The following is a 17457-nucleotide window of genomic DNA, read 5'->3' as shown; positions in this document are numbered from 1 at the left end:
CCCTTCTTCAGGAATCGGGCACGTTTCGGGCACAGGCCCTTCTTCAGGAATCGGGCACGTTTCGGGCACAGGCCCTTCTTCAGGAATCGGGCACGTTTCGGGCACAGGCCCTTCTTCAGGAATCGGGCACGTTTCGGGCACAGGCCCTTCTTCAGGAATCGGGCACGTTTCGGGCACAGGCCCTTCTTCAGGAATCGGGCACGTTTCGGGCACAGGCCCTTCTTCAGGAATCGGGCACGTTTCGGGCACAGGCCCTTCTTCAGGAATCGGGCACGTTTCGGGCACAGGCCCTTCTTCAGGAATCGGGCACGTTTCGGGCACAGGCCCTTCTTCAGGAATCGGGCACGTTTCGGGCACAGGCCCTTCTTCAGGAATCGGGCACGTTTCGGGCACAGGCCCTTCTTCAGGAATCGGGCACGTTTCGGGCACAGGCCCTTCTTCAGGAATCGGGCACGTTTCGGGCACAGGCCCTTCTTCAGGAATCGGGCACGTTTCGGGCACAGGCCCTTCTTCAGGAATCGGGCACGTTTCGGGCACAGGCCCTTCTTCAGGAATCGGGCACGTTTCGGGCACAGGCCCTTCTTCAGGAATCGGGCACGTTTCGGGCACAGGCCCTTCTTCAGGAATCGGGCACGTTTCGGGCACAGGCCCTTCTTCAGGAATCGGGCACGTTTCGGGCACAGGCCCTTCTTCAGGAATCGGGCACGTTTCGGGCACAGGCCCTTCTTCAGGAATCGGGCACGTTTCGGGCACAGGCCCTTCTTCAGGAATCGGGCACGTTTCGGGCACAGGCCCTTCTTCAGGAATCGGGCACGTTTCGGGCACAGGCCCTTCTTCAGGAATCGGGCACGTTTCGGGCACAGGCCCTTCTTCAGGAATCGGGCACGTTTCGGGCACAGGCCCTTCTTCAGGAATCGGGCACGTTTCGGGCACAGGCCCTTCTTCAGGAATCGGGCACGTTTCGGGCACAGGCCCTTCTTCAGGAATCGGGCACGTTTCGGGCACAGGCCCTTCTTCAGGAATCGGGCACGTTTCGGGCACAGGCCCTTCTTCAGGAATCGGGCACGTTTCGGGCACAGGCCCTTCTTCAGGAATCGGGCACGTTTCGGGCACAGGCCCTTCTTCAGGAATCGGGCACGTTTCGGGCACAGGCCCTTCTTCAGGAATCGGGCACGTTTCGGGCACAGGCCCTTCTTCAGGAATCGGGCACGTTTCGGGCACAGGCCCTTCTTCAGGAATCGGGCACGTTTCGGGCACAGGCCCTTCTTCAGGAATCGGGCACGTTTCGGGCACAGGCCCTTCTTCAGGAATCGGGCACGTTTCGGGCACAGGCCCTTCTTCAGGAATCGGGCACGTTTCGGGCACAGGCCCTTCTTCAGGAATCGGGCACGTTTCGGGCACAGGCCCTTCTTCAGGAATCGGGCACGTTTCGGGCACAGGCCCTTCTTCAGGAATCGGGCACGTTTCGGGCACAGGCCCTTCTTCAGGAATCGGGCACGTTTCGGGCACAGGCCCTTCTTCAGGAATCGGGCACGTTTCGGGCACAGGCCCTTCTTCAGGAATCGGGCACGTTTCGGGCACAGGCCCTTCTTCAGGAATCGGGCACGTTTCGGGCACAGGCCCTTCTTCAGGAATCGGGCACGTTTCGGGCACAGGCCCTTCTTCAGGAATCGGGCACGTTTCGGGCACAGGCCCTTCTTCAGGAATCGGGCACGTTTCGGGCACAGGCCCTTCTTCAGGAATCGGGCACGTTTCGGGCACAGGCCCTTCTTCAGGAATCGGGCACGTTTCGGGCACAGGCCCTTCTTCAGGAATCGGGCACGTTTCGGGCACAGGCCCTTCTTCAGGAATCGGGCACGTTTCGGGCACAGGCCCTTCTTCAGGAATCGGGCACGTTTCGGGCACAGGCCCTTCTTCAGGAATCGGGCACGTTTCGGGCACAGGCCCTTCTTCAGGAATCGGGCACGTTTCGGGCACAGGCCCTTCTTCAGGAATCGGGCACGTTGCTTATCTCTCCACGCTTCAGGCTCTCTGCCTTTATTCCTGATGAAGGGCTTTTGCCCGAAACGTCGATTTTGCCTGTCCTCGGATGCTGCCTGAATTGCTGTGCTCTTCCAGCACCACTGATCCAGAATCTGGTTTCCAGCATCTGCAGTCATTGTTTTTACCTCATGCCCCCTAGGCCCTTGACATGAGGTTCTGGGTTACCTGTCTAGTGGCGTTGCCAATGCACCACTACTTCCCCCTTTTAGATGTAACCTTTTCGTAAATTGACAAACAAACTGATCATATCAATGTAAACAGTAAATAGTTATGCATTAAATTTTAAAATAATTTTCAGTTATTTAAAATTAGCTTACTCAGAATTGGTAGATTGGACACTTATTTAAAAAGGTCCTTTTCTGAAAAAAACTCATTTTCTGGTTTATTCATGAGGGTGCAGGGTCACTAATGCCAAATATATCAAGGAATACTTTTAATGCAGTTTTTAATTTAAAAAAAAACCCTAAAACATTGCCCAAATGTGGTGGTTCCTTGAAGACTTTATGCTTAATATTATTCAAATGATTTTGAGTTGAAATTTGAGCAAAAACTTTGTATTCCAGAGGTAGTGCAATTTATGCCTAAATTGCTGAATGCACTGAAATAAAAACCTTTTAGCCTCCGAATTCAATTTGGCACTTTGCTGTCTCAGTCCCACGAGATGTGGTTGATTCACCTATTGGCAGAGCTGAACCTTTCTATTGAAAGCTAAAGTCTTGCTGAAAGTTCACGCTAGTTCACACTCCTTGTCACACTTGTCAAAATATAGGAGATTTTCTTATATTTTAAATGTAACCCGAAAATGAAAGTCTTAAAGGCCTATAAATATATTGATGTGGAGTTGCCAGTGTTGGACTGGGGTGGACAAAGTTGGAAGTCACACAACACCAGAGTGTAGTCCAACGGGATTATTTGAAATCGCAAGTTTTCGGAGCACTGCCTGTTTGTCAGGTGAAATGGAGAGAAGCGCAGAGACGCAGTACTTGCAGGCGGAGAGATGATTGCAAGATAATTCTAGGTAATTGAGAGTCAAAGATAGTAGAACTGGTGTGTGTGGAGTGTCAACAGGCTGAATACCAAGTCCTTGCAGGTGATCAAAAGTGTCAGACAGTGTGAGTGAAGTGTCAACAGCTGAATAGAAATTGAAGGGGTGACCCATGATCCAATTAATTAAGGCAGACGGATAATTACACAAAATCAAAAATAATATGGTGCTAGAAACAAACCAAATGGCTGGAAAAACATGATAAGTATAAGAGTCGCATGACGTGGGTCTAACCAAAGTAACAAGTAATCCAGAACTGAATTAAGGTAGAGAGATCATAACAAATTGAATGGTGTCAAAACAGAACAGCGGAAAGATTTTACAGATACAGAACAGAATGATGGGGTTACATGTAGTGTGACATGAACCCAAAATCACCGTTGAGGACATCTTTATGGGTATGGAACTTGGCTATTGGTATTATAAATATGTTGCAATCTTTAAACTAAGAGCTACTTGTTTGACCTTGTAGATTTGTTATGGAGCTGCTAACCAACATATTGTGTTGCTGAATTTTCCTCATGTTTATCACTTCAATAACAATGATCATTTAGAGCAGTGCTTGTGGTCCATGAGCAGCACTCCTGGTTGTTTTTGCTTTAATACACACTAAATTACTCATTGTTAATCTTGTAGAGAGGAACTGTGTGGAAGACTAGACCACATTCGTAAACCATTGGGACTTTTCTAAATTGTCTTTTACATTCATGAAGCAATAGGGAATTTCTAGATCATGCAATACATTTTGTAGAATGGATTTTCCATGACTTCCCCTGTGGTGAAACACTGTCTGACTACAGCACCCTCTACAGGGAAGAGAAATGAACTAAATATCCACCTTTTGACTGAATAAAGATGTCAGGAGAGATTTTTCTTTGGTGGATACAATGGGGTTCCAACCTGTCTTATTCATCCTTTCCTGGCTTTAGCTCCCTGCTCTTTGCCTTTTGAGTCAGGGGCTGTGGGTTCAGTCATTCACTGGAAAATTGAGCCCTCAATGAAGACTGATGCAATCCAGGAGTATGACCAATTTAAAAACAGGAAGAAGGTGAATTCTCTGTTTTGCTGTCCATCATTCTAATTCTCAAATTAACATCACCAAAGTATCAGGTCATTAATTTGACATTTATGATATTGTTGTTATGCAAATCAGGGATTTTGTCATGTTTGTTCTTCTTGCCACTCGCAATATCAGTGATGCTGAGGCCAATTACAGCACCATCCAACGACTTCTGCAAAGACTAGTGATTTACTGCTTAGTTAAATATTGAGATACCTGCTTATCTGTTCCCATTAAGTGGTAGTTTTGTCTTACTTGTATGTTTTTAAAATTGATTTTGAAGGTTAATGTCTCAGCTCCCTTGTATTATCAATCCTGTCAGACGTCAAGGAATATTAATTCATAGGATTTGAAAAGTTAACCCGTTTCTTCAGAGAGTGAACCACATGAATCTCTCATTGTTACTGAGTCACTGATTCACAGGAGGATGCCAGTCAGCCCATCGAGTCCAAGTCAGCTCTCTTTACAGCAGTCCAATTAGTCCCATTCCTTGCTCATTTCATGTTTCCACTGCCTCCCTTTCCCAAAACCTTAAATCTGAGACTTGGCTAATGGGAACAACTTTTCTTTTTCTACCGGTCATAATTATCAGTTCTCCCCTGAACTTTATCTACTCAAAAGAGAGCAGCTTCCTTCTTCAGCCTGACCTTATAGTTAAGGCCTGGAGTCATTTTGTACGTCTCAAGAACCCTCTCATCCTTCCTAAAGTGTGCTGACCAGAACCGGATGCAGTATCCAATTGTGTTCTAAGAAGAACTTTATAAAGGTTCCGTGTAATTACGCTACTATTTATGAAACCTATGATTCCATATTCTTCTCTCTTAATATGTCTTGCCATCTTCAAAAATTCATGCACATGAACCCTCAGGTCCCTCGATTTCTGTGCATGTTTTCAAGCAGTGCATTTATGTCTATGTTGTCTCTCCATAGTTCATCATGTTCTGAAGAAAAGTGCAGCTATTCAAGATGGTGGCACTGGCAGGGTAGGTCTGTCTGCTCCAAGCTGGCTGCATTGTTTTTTTTCTCTCTCCTTTTCATCTTTTTTTCCTTCTCTTCTTCTTTTCTTCACCTTGCTGACACTGGGGAAGGCCGGAGTGGTGTGGAGGTGACTGGAGCAGGTACTCCTGGCTTCGTAGGCCTGATGCAGGGACTCCTGGGATTGGCGGTGAGGCATCAGCTGCAGTGATAGACTCCTGGCTGCTGTCGCCCAGAGCAGGGACCTTGCAGAGACCTTGCTTAAGTCTTGGAGCCATGTTTGGGACCTTGACCAATGAAGATGAACTCTAAGTACTTTTTTTTGTATTTCAAAATGGTGCCATACTTTTCACTGTATCTCCCCAGATCTATGTGACAATAAAGCATCCATCCCCATCCATCCACTCTATCCACTCCACCAGATCCATTTCTCTCATTACAGAGATGCTACCAGTCCTACTGAGATTCTCCAGCCCGCTCTATGTTAATTTCACATTTCAAGCACCTGCAGTATTTTGCTTTTAATTGCCTCTCGATGTCCCTTCTGACAAAGCACAACACCTCACAGTATTAAATTCCATGTTAATGCAGATGTATTAAATTCCACCTGTCATTCCATTAGCCTGACCATGTCCTGTTGCAGTTGATTTGTGCCGTTTTGCTGCCAACCACAGCTCCAAGTTTGGTATCATTGTCACATTTTGAAATATTGTTGTTTATTCCAATATTCAAGTTATTTATATATATGAGAAAAGCCATGATCTTAGAAGTGAATGTTTGGAATCACCACAGTCTACCACCTCCCTGCAGCCCCCACAGTCTGTAATATAACCATTTACCATGGTTTTCTGTTTCTTTCCATTCGCCAAAGGTTGTTGAATGACTGAACAGGTATCTGAGAGAAGGATGAGTTAAGGTAAGTCTTCCTCAGCCACAATAAAGATATTGGTTTAGATATAGCATTATTTTGTTTTTGGTAATATGCATCTGGATAACTTTTTCCAAATAAAATCCTGATGAAGACATAACTAAACTATATGACAAGTATGAATGGAGAGTGAAACAGAGTTAAGGTTTTGGGTCCAGTATATCATCATCAGAACAGTTTTACTTAGAATCCCTACAGTGTGGAAACAGGCCATTTTTGCCCAACAAGTCCACACCGACCCTCAGAAGACTAACCCACCCAGTCCTGTTCCCCTACATTTACCTCTAACCAACACATCCCTGGACACTATGGGCAATTTAGCACAGCCAATTCAACCAACCTGCACATCTTTGGATTGTGGGAGGAAACTGGAGCACCCGGAGGAAACCCACACAGACACGGGGAGAACATGCAAACTCCACACAGACAGTCACCCGAGATTGTAATCGAACCAGAGTCCCTGGTGCTGTGAGGCAGCAGTGCTAACCACTGAGCCAGTGTGCCACCCTAAATACAAGTAAAACTGGATTCAAAGCATTGACCCTGTTTCTCTCTAAACAGATGCTGACAGATCTGCTAAGCTTGTGCAGTATTTTCTGTGTTGGTTTCAGTATTTGCAGTATTTTGATTTTAAATTACAAGTTTTAATGCCTGGATCAACATGCTAGCAGAGAACTACACAAATATGCCGAATATGTTAATCTTGAGTGTGTCTACAAGAACTGTGCAACCAGAACAGTATCATCGGGATCTAAGAAAGCTTGAAGAATTAATGTAATACAACACAAATGTTTGACCAGGTTAATTGAGCAAGATGGCCTTTTGCAAAATGGGGAAATTTGAACATTGAATCATCATGATTGGAATAACTTATTAAGATAGATAGCAAAATTAACAGGTGACATTAGAAGACAGTTAGGACATTATCAGAGTGTAACTGTACCACAACTGAATGGGCAGCTAGATGGATTCGGATCTCAGGTTGACAACTGGTGTGTTATTGATAATCCTGGATGATGTGCTTCAGAACCTTGTCTATCTGAGTCTAAAGAGATTTCCTTTTCTCTATAATTAGGTTTTAGATTTACAAGGATGTTGCCAGGATTGGTGGGCTTGAGCTACAGGGAGAGGCTGAACAGGCTGGGGCTGTTTTCCCTGGAGCGTTGGAGGCTCCAGGGAAAACCTTATAGAGCTTTATACAATCATGAGAGGCATGGATACAATAAATAGACAAGGTCTTTTCCCTGGAGTGGGAGAGTCCAAAACTAGAGGGCATAGGTTTAGGATGAGAGGGGAAAGATATAAAAGGGACCTAAGGGACAACCTTTTCACGCAGAGGGTGGTGCATGTATGGAATGAGATGCCAGAGGAAGTGGTGGAGGCTGGTACAATTACAGCATTTAAAAGACATCTGGATGATAATCCTGGATGATGTGCTTCAGAACCTTGTCTATGGATGAGTATATGAATAGGAAGGGTTTAGAGGGATATGGGCCAAATGCTGGCAAATGAGACTAGATTAGGTTAGGATATCTGGTTGGCATGGATGAGTTAGACTGAAGGGTCTGTTTCCATGTTGTACATCTCTACAACTCTATATGGTAAGCTCAATTGTAAGTGAGAAAGCAACCAATTTTCTTCCATTACAAGGAGTCAGCCATGAGTGGGTGTTGAATACTAGTGCACACCTTGGCCCAGGACCAAGTGAAGGGTTGCATTAAAGTTTGAGACAGTCTTTGCAGTGACTCATTGGAGAAAGGTCATAGTCTAAGATGCTCCTGCTATAGCACAGAACCGAAAACTAATGTAGATCCTCAAATTGTACACACCAGCAAAAGTTTAAAATTAAATGGAAATTGCAATCATTATCTATAATTGCAGGTTGAATGAGGGCCCTCACATTTCCATGTACAGATTTTGGATGAAAATGATTTGTAAGGCATTTTATATACTTTCATGGTTGAATTTGCCTTTACTAATTTTATCAATAAAGTAGATTTATTTTGGAAAATAATTCAAGATGTATTTTTTCCCAAAAGAATTGACTTCCTTTTTCTTAAGTTTAGCAACATTTATCTCTCTTAGAGTCATAGAATTAGATTAGATTACATTACAGTGTGGAAACAGGCCCTTCGGCCCAACAAGTCCACACCGACCCACCGAAGCGAAACCCACCCATACCCCTACATTTACCCCTTACCTAACACTACGGGCAATTTAGTATGGCCAATTCACCTGACCCTGCACATCGTTGCACTGTGGGAGGAAACCGGAGCACCCGGAGGAAACCCACGCAGACACGGGGAGAACGTGCAAACTCCACACAGTCAGTCGCCTGAGGCGGGAATTCAACCCGGGTCTCTGGCGCTGTGAGGCAGCATTGCTAACCACTGTGCTACCGTGCCACATTAGATCAGATCAGATCTAATCTAATCTAATCTAATCTAATATTTATCTCTCTTAGAGTTTTACAGTCATAGAATTGTACAGCACGGAAACAGACCTTTTGGTCCAACTCGTACACGCCAATCAGATATCCTGAATTAATCTAATCCCATTTGCCAGCATCTGTCCCACATTCCTCTAAACCCTTCCTATTCATGTACCTGTCCAGATGCCTTTTAAATATTGTAATTGTACCAGCCTCCCCCACTTCATCCAGCAGTTTCATTTAATTCCTTTTAGGTTCCCTAATGGCACACCGATGTTTGGGCAAAAGGTGCAGTTTTAAGCCTCTGCACCTGTTTTGCTTGAGAAAGTCATGAGGGATTGCATAAAAGTCAAGTTGCAATTTTCTTTCTTCACATTTTGGCTGCAGTCTTTGGGAATTGCATCTGATTCTAAATCAGGCTACTCTGTCATGTAGTGCAATCGATTACAGTACCTGTGTACTGCACCACTATGTCGTGCCATTGCATGTTCATTCACCTCAGCCTCTCATGAATATTTTTCCCATCTTCTCGAACACTGAAACAACTCTTAACCATTAGGTTTAACATTACGGGATTTCAAATAGATTATTTTGGCAATCACAAAATATCTGCAATTTGATTAATTGAAGGTAAAAGCTGAGGAGGTAATGTCTGATAGCCCTAGAAAATGACATCACTTCATTTGATTCTCTTAGATTCAGAATGCTATGCCTTATTTACTGCCAAATAAATATTGGTTCTGAAAAAAGCACACTGACTCCAGTGATTTGGTTTCAAGCAAGTTTGATGTATTAGTGTCACGTCACTGAACTGGAATTCCCTGTTGCCTGGAAACACAAAGTCTGTATCAAAGACAGACAGCAGACTCATTGCTCTGTGCTTTTTAAAAAATATATATATTTGGTGTCTGCTCTATTGTTTCTTTCAAATTCAAACCAGCTTCATTTTGATTTCCTTATCAGTCATGTTTTCTGCTGAAACAAGGTTGGGTCATATAAAACACAATGAATGTCATTCATGCCATTCCATAATACAGCCATTTTCTCCCATTCATATCAATGGTTTATCATTTTCATCCTTGTAAGTGTTTTGATAAAGCAGATCATTTCTATGATAAATGAGTGATGCACTGTGTAACCATACAATAAGAATTATGAACAGGAAGAGACCGTTCGGCCCCTCAACTCTGCTCTGGCTGTTCCAATACTCTTCATGTCTCCTTTCCTGTCCTTTCCCTTTGATTCTTGACCAGCCAAGGAATCAATCAGTATCTCAGCCTTAAATATACACAAGGACTCTGGCACCATAATTGTCTGTGGAAAGGAGTTTCAAAGAGACTCAACCTTCTCATCTCTGTCTTAAACTGGCACCCCTTTATTCTGAGACTATACCCTTTGGTCCTAGATTCTTCCATAGGAGGAAACATCATCTCAGCATTTACCCTTTCAAGCCCCTTAAGAATCCAGTATTTTTCAATGAGATAATACCAGTGAGACCCAATATTGGTGGTATACTGACTGATATTAAGGTGGGTAGCAGTGGTATATACAACAGTAATACCAATGATTCCAGTGATTAACTTGGTAACAAGCCTGGTGATGTATTGATTATCAATGCTAGTACTGTGCAAATTGCTGCATTCACTACCAATTTTTCATATTCACATGTTGCCCACATATTTGATTGAGATAAGAAAAAGCATATTTCTCTCAACAAACAAAACAACACAACAGCGCAATATTACAGGAGGGGTTTCATTTATTCCAACAATGGTGTAGTGGCGAATAACAAACTGTTCATTATTGTGATACTGGTTACTCATGTTTATAGCAACTAGAAATGTCATACCCAATAAAATTATGTATTTCATCCAGAGAGTCTAGGTGATTTAAGAAGATGTAGTTATGTTGGTTTTTCTTTCATTATTATTTGTGCATACATATCTATAAGGTCATCAATACATTTTAATCTTGTTTAAATCTCTGTCAATGTTTAAATAATTTTTCTGGTTCTTTGATCATTGAAAGTTTGCTGAGCCTTCCAACATTTGCTTTCCATTTTCTGTTAATGCCCACCCATCCTGTGCAGAGCAGATAAGCCAAAAAGCTACTATTCAAGCTTGACACAACACTACTGCAGAGCTGCTGATTATGTTTGAGGGTTGCTCATTCACCAGCATGATGTGTGATTTGCTTTATTTCTTGAGCTGAGGACTCTTTGCTTTGTGAAGGCACGACAAAAACTTTGATCTTCCTCCAGATCGCTTGATCACCTTTTGGAAAAGACTGTTATCAAGATGGTTGTGAAGTCAGTCTCCTTTAAGAACCTGAAGGATAATTTACCATCTGGTGCAGAGGACGTGCAGAACAAGACATTTGCTAAGTCATTAGATCTGAAATGTTATCTGTGTTCCTTTCTCTGCAAGTATTCCCTGTTTACATGACATTGACTAAGTCACTCAAGCTCAGGTTTTGTAGTGATTGGGACATGAGTTAATACTTTACCTCAGTGCATATGGGCTAAGGCTGGGGTGAGTATAGTGCGGCACATAATTTTGAGAGGACAAAGTTAACTCAGATCTTCAAACCTGTTCGTCTAGCCAAATAAATCATCGGTGACCGAAGTCAAAATGTCACCCACTCAAATGTCTTCATTCCACAATCCTGAATATCCTGCCAATCAAAAGTCATAGAGTCGTAGAGATGTACAGCATGGAAACAAACCCTTTGGTCCAACTCATCCATGACAATCAAATATCGTATCCTAATCTAGTCCCATTTGCCAGCATCTGGCCCATATCCCTCTTAAACCCTTCCAATTCACATACCCATCCAGATGCCTTTTAAATGCTGCAATTGTACCAGCCTCCACCATTCCATACATGAACCACACTCTGTGTGAAAAAGTTGCCCCTTAGATCCCTTTTATACCTTCCCCTCTCACCCAAAACCTATGCCCTCTAGTTCTGGACTTCCTATCCATGCCCCTCATGATTTTATAAACCTCTGTAAGGTCACCCCTCAGCCTCTGACGCTCCAGGGAAAACAGCCCCAGCCTGTTCAACCTCCCCCTATAGCTCAAATCCTCCAACCCTGGCAACATCCTTGTAAATCTTTTCTGAACCCTTTCAAGTTTCACAACATCCTTCCGATAGGAAGGAGACCAGAATTGCACACAATATTCCAACAGCAGCCTAACCAATGTCCTGTACAGCTGCAACATGATCTCCCAACTCCTGTACTCAATACTCTGACTAATAAAAGAAAGCATACCAAACGCCTTCTTCACTATCCTATCTACCTGCGACTCCACTTTCAAGGAGCTATGAACCTGCACTCCAAGGTCTCTTTGTTCAGCAACACTCCCCTGGACCTTACCATTAAGTGAATAAGTCCTGCCCTGATCTGCTTTTCTAAAATGCAGCATCTCGCATTTATTTAAATTAAACTCCATCTTACACACCTCAGCCCATTGGCTCATCTGATCAAGGTCGATCAATCTTAACTTCCAATTTTCAGTTGACTGTTTGGCTTTTTGGCAGAGAGAAGTTTCCAGATTTCCATTGCCCTTTCTGCAAAGAAAAGCTTCCTGATTAACCCCTGAATGGCCAAGGTCTAAATTTAACGTAATGCCCGCCTTAACCTGGACTCCTCCACCAGAAGGAGTCATTGCTTTCTGTAGACCTTCATAAGTTCATAAGGTATAGGAGCAGAATTAGACCATTCGGTCCATCGGGTCTGCTCTGCCGTTCGATCATGGCTGATATGCTTCTCACTCCCATTTTCCTGCCTTCTCTCCATATCCCTTCAACCCATTACCACTTAAAAATCTGTCTAACTCCTCGTTAACTCTACTCACTGTCCCATCATCCAGCACACCTTGGGGTAGTGAATTCTACAGATTCACATCCCTTTGGGAGAGGTAGTTTCTCCTCAACTCTGTCTTAAATTTGCTCCCCCTTATCCTAAGACTGTGACCTCTCTTCCTTGAGTGCCCCACAAGAGGGAGAATCCGCTCCAAGTCTATTTTATCCACATCTTTTATCATCTTGAATACCTCAATTTGATCTCTCCTCATTCTTCTAAATTCCAGAGAGTATAGGCCTAACTGTTCAATCTCTCTTCATGCGACAAACCTGTCATCTCTGCGATCAAACTCCTCTGAACTGCCTCCAATGCCACTTCATCTTTTCTCTCTGACCTGACTTTATCTACCACTGTATCTGGGAAGAAGCTTCACATTAAAGATTCAGGGGAGATTTCATTTTGATCAACAGTTCCCACAATGTGTATCACAGGCAACCAATTGGGGTTAGGATCAGGGCTGTAGTAAAAGCACAAGCAGTCAGGAGAAATAAATTTACATTCATCTCCTGCCTGCATTGCCCTGGCAGTGATTATTTTTCTTTAGAAAAGCTCAGCCATGTGACAGCTTTCAAAGCTTTGGCTAGTTTCCTCTCACATGTTGTCCCATGGGCTTGTTGCATATAGATCTCCACAAATTTAAAGGAGACATTTTCAACAGCTTGTAACTTGAAGTATTTTTTGTCCCTTCTGTCTCTTTCTCTCTACGCTCCAGTCCATCTAAAAGGAATTTCTAAAGTTTGCAACAGAGGACAAAAGGCACAACCCAACTGGACAAGGGCCCCATCCCCATGGGCTCCTGCTTCTTTCTCAGCAAAGACCATTGACGTACTGCAGATCTTGCCCCAGACCGGGCAGCAGCACCACAGACCACAGTCAGGTTTACAAAATCATGAGGGGCATGGATAGGATTATTAGACAAAGTCTTTTCGCTGGGGTGGGCAAATCAAGAACTAGAAGGCAAAGATTTAGAGTGAGAGTGGAAAGATATAAAAGGGATCTAAGGGGCAACTTTTTCAGAGGGTGGTGTGTGTATGGAATGAGCTGCCAGAGGAAATGGTGAAGGATGGTACAATTACAGCATTTAAAAGGCATTTGGATGGGTATATGAATAGGAAGAGTTTGGAGGGATATGGGCCGAGTGCTGGCAGATGGGACCAGATTGGGTTGGGATATCTGTTCAGCATGGACGGGTTGGACCGAAGGGTCTGTTTCTGTGCTGTACAGCTCTATGTCTCTATGTACTGCATACTCAGACAGCTCAAAAACATAACAACTGTAGGAGGAGCCCAATCCCCAACCCCACCTTCAACCTCCCTGACCCCATCATAATTCCAAATTATATTACTGATTCTCTTTCACAATGAGAAATATAGCCTGCTTATGCTGATCCCTCTACTATGTACTTAGTTAACACACTCTTCTGCTGTACCCTGCCTGGTCCTCTCATTTAGATTATATTAGATTCCCTACAGTGTGGAAACAGGCCCTTCGGCCCAACAAGTCCACACTTACCCTCCAAAGGGTAACCCACCCAGACCCATTCACCTACTCCCTACTAATGCATCTATCACTATGGGCTCAGTGACTTTTGCCACACTGTGGGAATGAAAACCCACATGTGAGAGAGAACAAAGTCCAGAACGGTATTCTGCAATCCTGCCAGGAAATGTGTTCCGCAGAGGTGAGGGCAGATGCTGCTGGATTAGTCCCTCCCTTGTATATCCACCTCCACAGACCCCTCACTCCTATAGCCACTGAATACCCAAAGCCACTGCAGGAGTCACCAGTCAGGCATGATGCCAGGGACAGCTGTAACCAGCACAGCCTGATCCCAGTGATCCACACAGAATTCTATACATCATACTCGAGAAATCTTCCATGAACCACAAGACTCAAACCCCACCAAGTCAGACTCCACCAAGATAGACACCGGAGTCAATAACACCTGCCCTCCACTCTGAGGACTCAGAAACTTCATCTTCAGATTTAGATATATATATAAAACATACAAACTCTAACAATTATACACTGAGCATTACCATGCTGCTTTATTGTTGTTTGTTTTTATTGGCACTTGTGATCAGGTCAATCTTTAAGTGTTAAAATCAGATTTAATTGGAGCATAGTTTGGGAAGTAGTTTAAACAGAGTAAATAAGGAGAACCTGCTGTCAGAGACAGGAGAGTTGGAAAACAGAGCACACAGAGTTAAGATACAGTAATTGACAAAAAAATCAGGGAGAGCTTCAGAGATTATTTGAGGCATTAAATTGTTAAGATCCAGAATGCATTACCTGGGAGTAGATTCAATTATAATAGAATCTCAACAGTGTGGAAGCAGGCAATTCAGCCCATCAAATCCATACTAACCCTCTGAAGAACATCTCACTCAGACCCAGCCTCCAATCCTATCCCTGCAACTCCCACACCTACCAGGGCCAATCCACGAACCTGCCCATTTTTGGACAGTGGAAGAAACCAGAACAAATCCACACAGACACAGGGAGAATGTGCAAACTCCACACAGGAACCCGAGGCTGGAATCGAGCCCAGGTCCCTGGCGCTGTGGTGCAGCAGTGCCACCATAATGTTTGTTGTTCATGATTCTGAAAGTTCTGTGAAGGTTAATATTTGATTTCATACCATGCTGCACAATATCACTACTATTTGGCAGTCTTTAAAAAAACTTCAACCAATGTCCACTGCCCCTAGCAATCCTCCAAAGCATGGGAAATTCTCCATTACAGCTGCAAAATATGAGAACCCCTCGATGATCATTCTCGCTCTGAGAGGCAGTAGGACCTCCATTACAATGTGGGAACATTTTCCATTACAGCAATGATGTGCAGGGAATGTCATACTGCAGAATAAAAATATCTAAGGAAGGTAAAATATCTATTCACAAATAGAAAGTTAAGGCATTAGAAATAGTGTTACCAAGAAGACTGAATATCAGAGACCGGCCGCATGGAACATTAAAAATTGTCTTCTGCAGGGTGTCCAATTTAAAGTGTATAGCAACTTCTAAACTAGATAGAAAGACAGGATATGAATAAATAAGTACACTTCTGTTCATAATGATCAATACAATCAAAACCGAAAATGATGATATTGGGTTAAATGGAATATCAGTTAAATTCATTGATGTTTTGAAGGACAATTATTTCAGCCTCGGAACTAATAAAATTCTGGAAAGGACAATGTTCAATGGAAGAGTGCAGCATTCAGTTGAATCCTTAGGTAATTTCATGAATAATCTCTAAGGGCTAGAGTAGGGATGTAACAATGGTGCATTAAAGTCAGGATTCATTAAAAATCAGATTATTGCAGGCATTGGGGAAGAATCTTTGTCAGATTTAGAACCATAGAACCATACAAATGATACAACACAGAAGGGGCCATTCAGCCCATCTTGTCCATGCCTATCCAAAGACACCCAGGTGCCCTTTCTAATCTCATCTTCCTGCACAAGGCCCATAGCCCTGCAGTTACAGCACTTGAGGTGCAGATCCAGGTATTTTTTAAAAGAGTTTATGGTCTCTGCCTCCACAACCAGCTCCAAATTCCAAACACCCACCACCCTCTGCGTAAATAAACTTTTCCCCACATCCCCTTTAATCCTATTGGTACTTCACTTGAATCTATGACCCCTGGGTTTTGAACTCTCTAGGCAAAAGTGAGTACTGCAGAGGCTGGAGATTAAAGTCAAGATTAGAGTGGTGCTGGAAAAGCACAGCAGGTCAGACAGCATCCGAGGTGCAGGAAAATTGACGTTTTGGGCAGGAGCCCTTCATCAGGAATGAAGGGCTTTTGAACTTTCTGCTAAGTGAAACAAGTTCCTCCTGTCTAATCTATCTCTACCCCTCACAATGTTGTATCCGTCAATCATGTCACGCTTCCCTGTTCCAAGGAAAACAAGCCCAACCTCTCCAATCTCTCCTCAGAGCTACAATTCTCCAGCCCTGGCTACATTCTGCTAAATCTTCTTTGCACTCTCTCCAATTACATCCTTCCTGTAATGTGATGACCAGAACTGCACACAATACTCCAATTGTGGCCTCACCAATGTCTTCTCCAGTTTCATCAGTATATCCCTAGTTTTGTATTATACACCTCTACCAAAGGAGAGCATTCCATATGCCTTCTTTACAACCTTAGCTACCTGTACTACTATCTTTAGGGTTCTGTGCAGTTGCACAGCAAGATCTCAATTCATCAAACCCCTCTCAGAATATTCCCATTTATTGTGCATTTCCTTTTACTGTTTAACCTCCCTAAATACATTACATCATACTTCGCAGAGTTGAACTCCATCTGCCACTTACCTGCCCACCACCAAACTCACCTATTATCATTATGGAGCTTACAGCTGTACTCTATATTATCCACTATCCACATTTATTGAGGTTCAAAAAAGACCTAACTCTAGTGAAACACTTTTCAATAACAATTGAGCTGAAGCAAAGGAGGTCAACTCTAAAAGGAGGAGACAAGACTTGGCACAGGAGATCGACCATAGTTCTACTAATCTCTTAATTTACATCAGTATAAATAGCACATTAGGTAAGCCAATCCAATAGGTGGAAAAGACACCAGACACAAACATACTGTGGAGCAAAGACACCTGGCACATGCAAACAATGCCCAGTTTTTATTGTAAGCAAGTTGGTCACTTTGGTGGGCTCAGTTGGCTGGATAGCTGCTTTCTTTGTGACTCGTGTGGTTTCAATTGGGGTTGAGTTGAAGCTTGTCTCTTTGTGGATATTTTGCCTTTTGGACAGGGTGTATTGGTCTGCCTTTGGATAAAGAACAGAAAAATAAATGTTGCAGGACTACGGGGAAAGAGTAGGATCAAAAAGGCAAATTTGTCAAAGAGGATAAATCACCAGCTGAACTGTCACTTTGGGAGTTACGAAGACTCTCTGAGGTTTGAGATATCTGTTGCCACCTGCTGGAGGGAGTGTTAACAGCAGGTTTATCATTTTCTTTTCTATAGGATCTCCACTTTCCCTTCTGAAGCCTCCTGAAGGGTGCTGTCTGGACCGCAGCTGTGAATGGAGGGTAGGTAATTCCTTGCCTTTTGCCAATAGGCTGGGAGTAGGCGAAGGGA

Source organism: Chiloscyllium plagiosum, chromosome 28 (genome assembly GCF_004010195.1).
Source record: "Chiloscyllium plagiosum isolate BGI_BamShark_2017 chromosome 28, ASM401019v2, whole genome shotgun sequence".
Lineage (NCBI taxonomy): Eukaryota > Metazoa > Chordata > Chondrichthyes > Orectolobiformes > Hemiscylliidae > Chiloscyllium > Chiloscyllium plagiosum.
Note: the sequence above shows the minus strand (reverse complement) of the source record.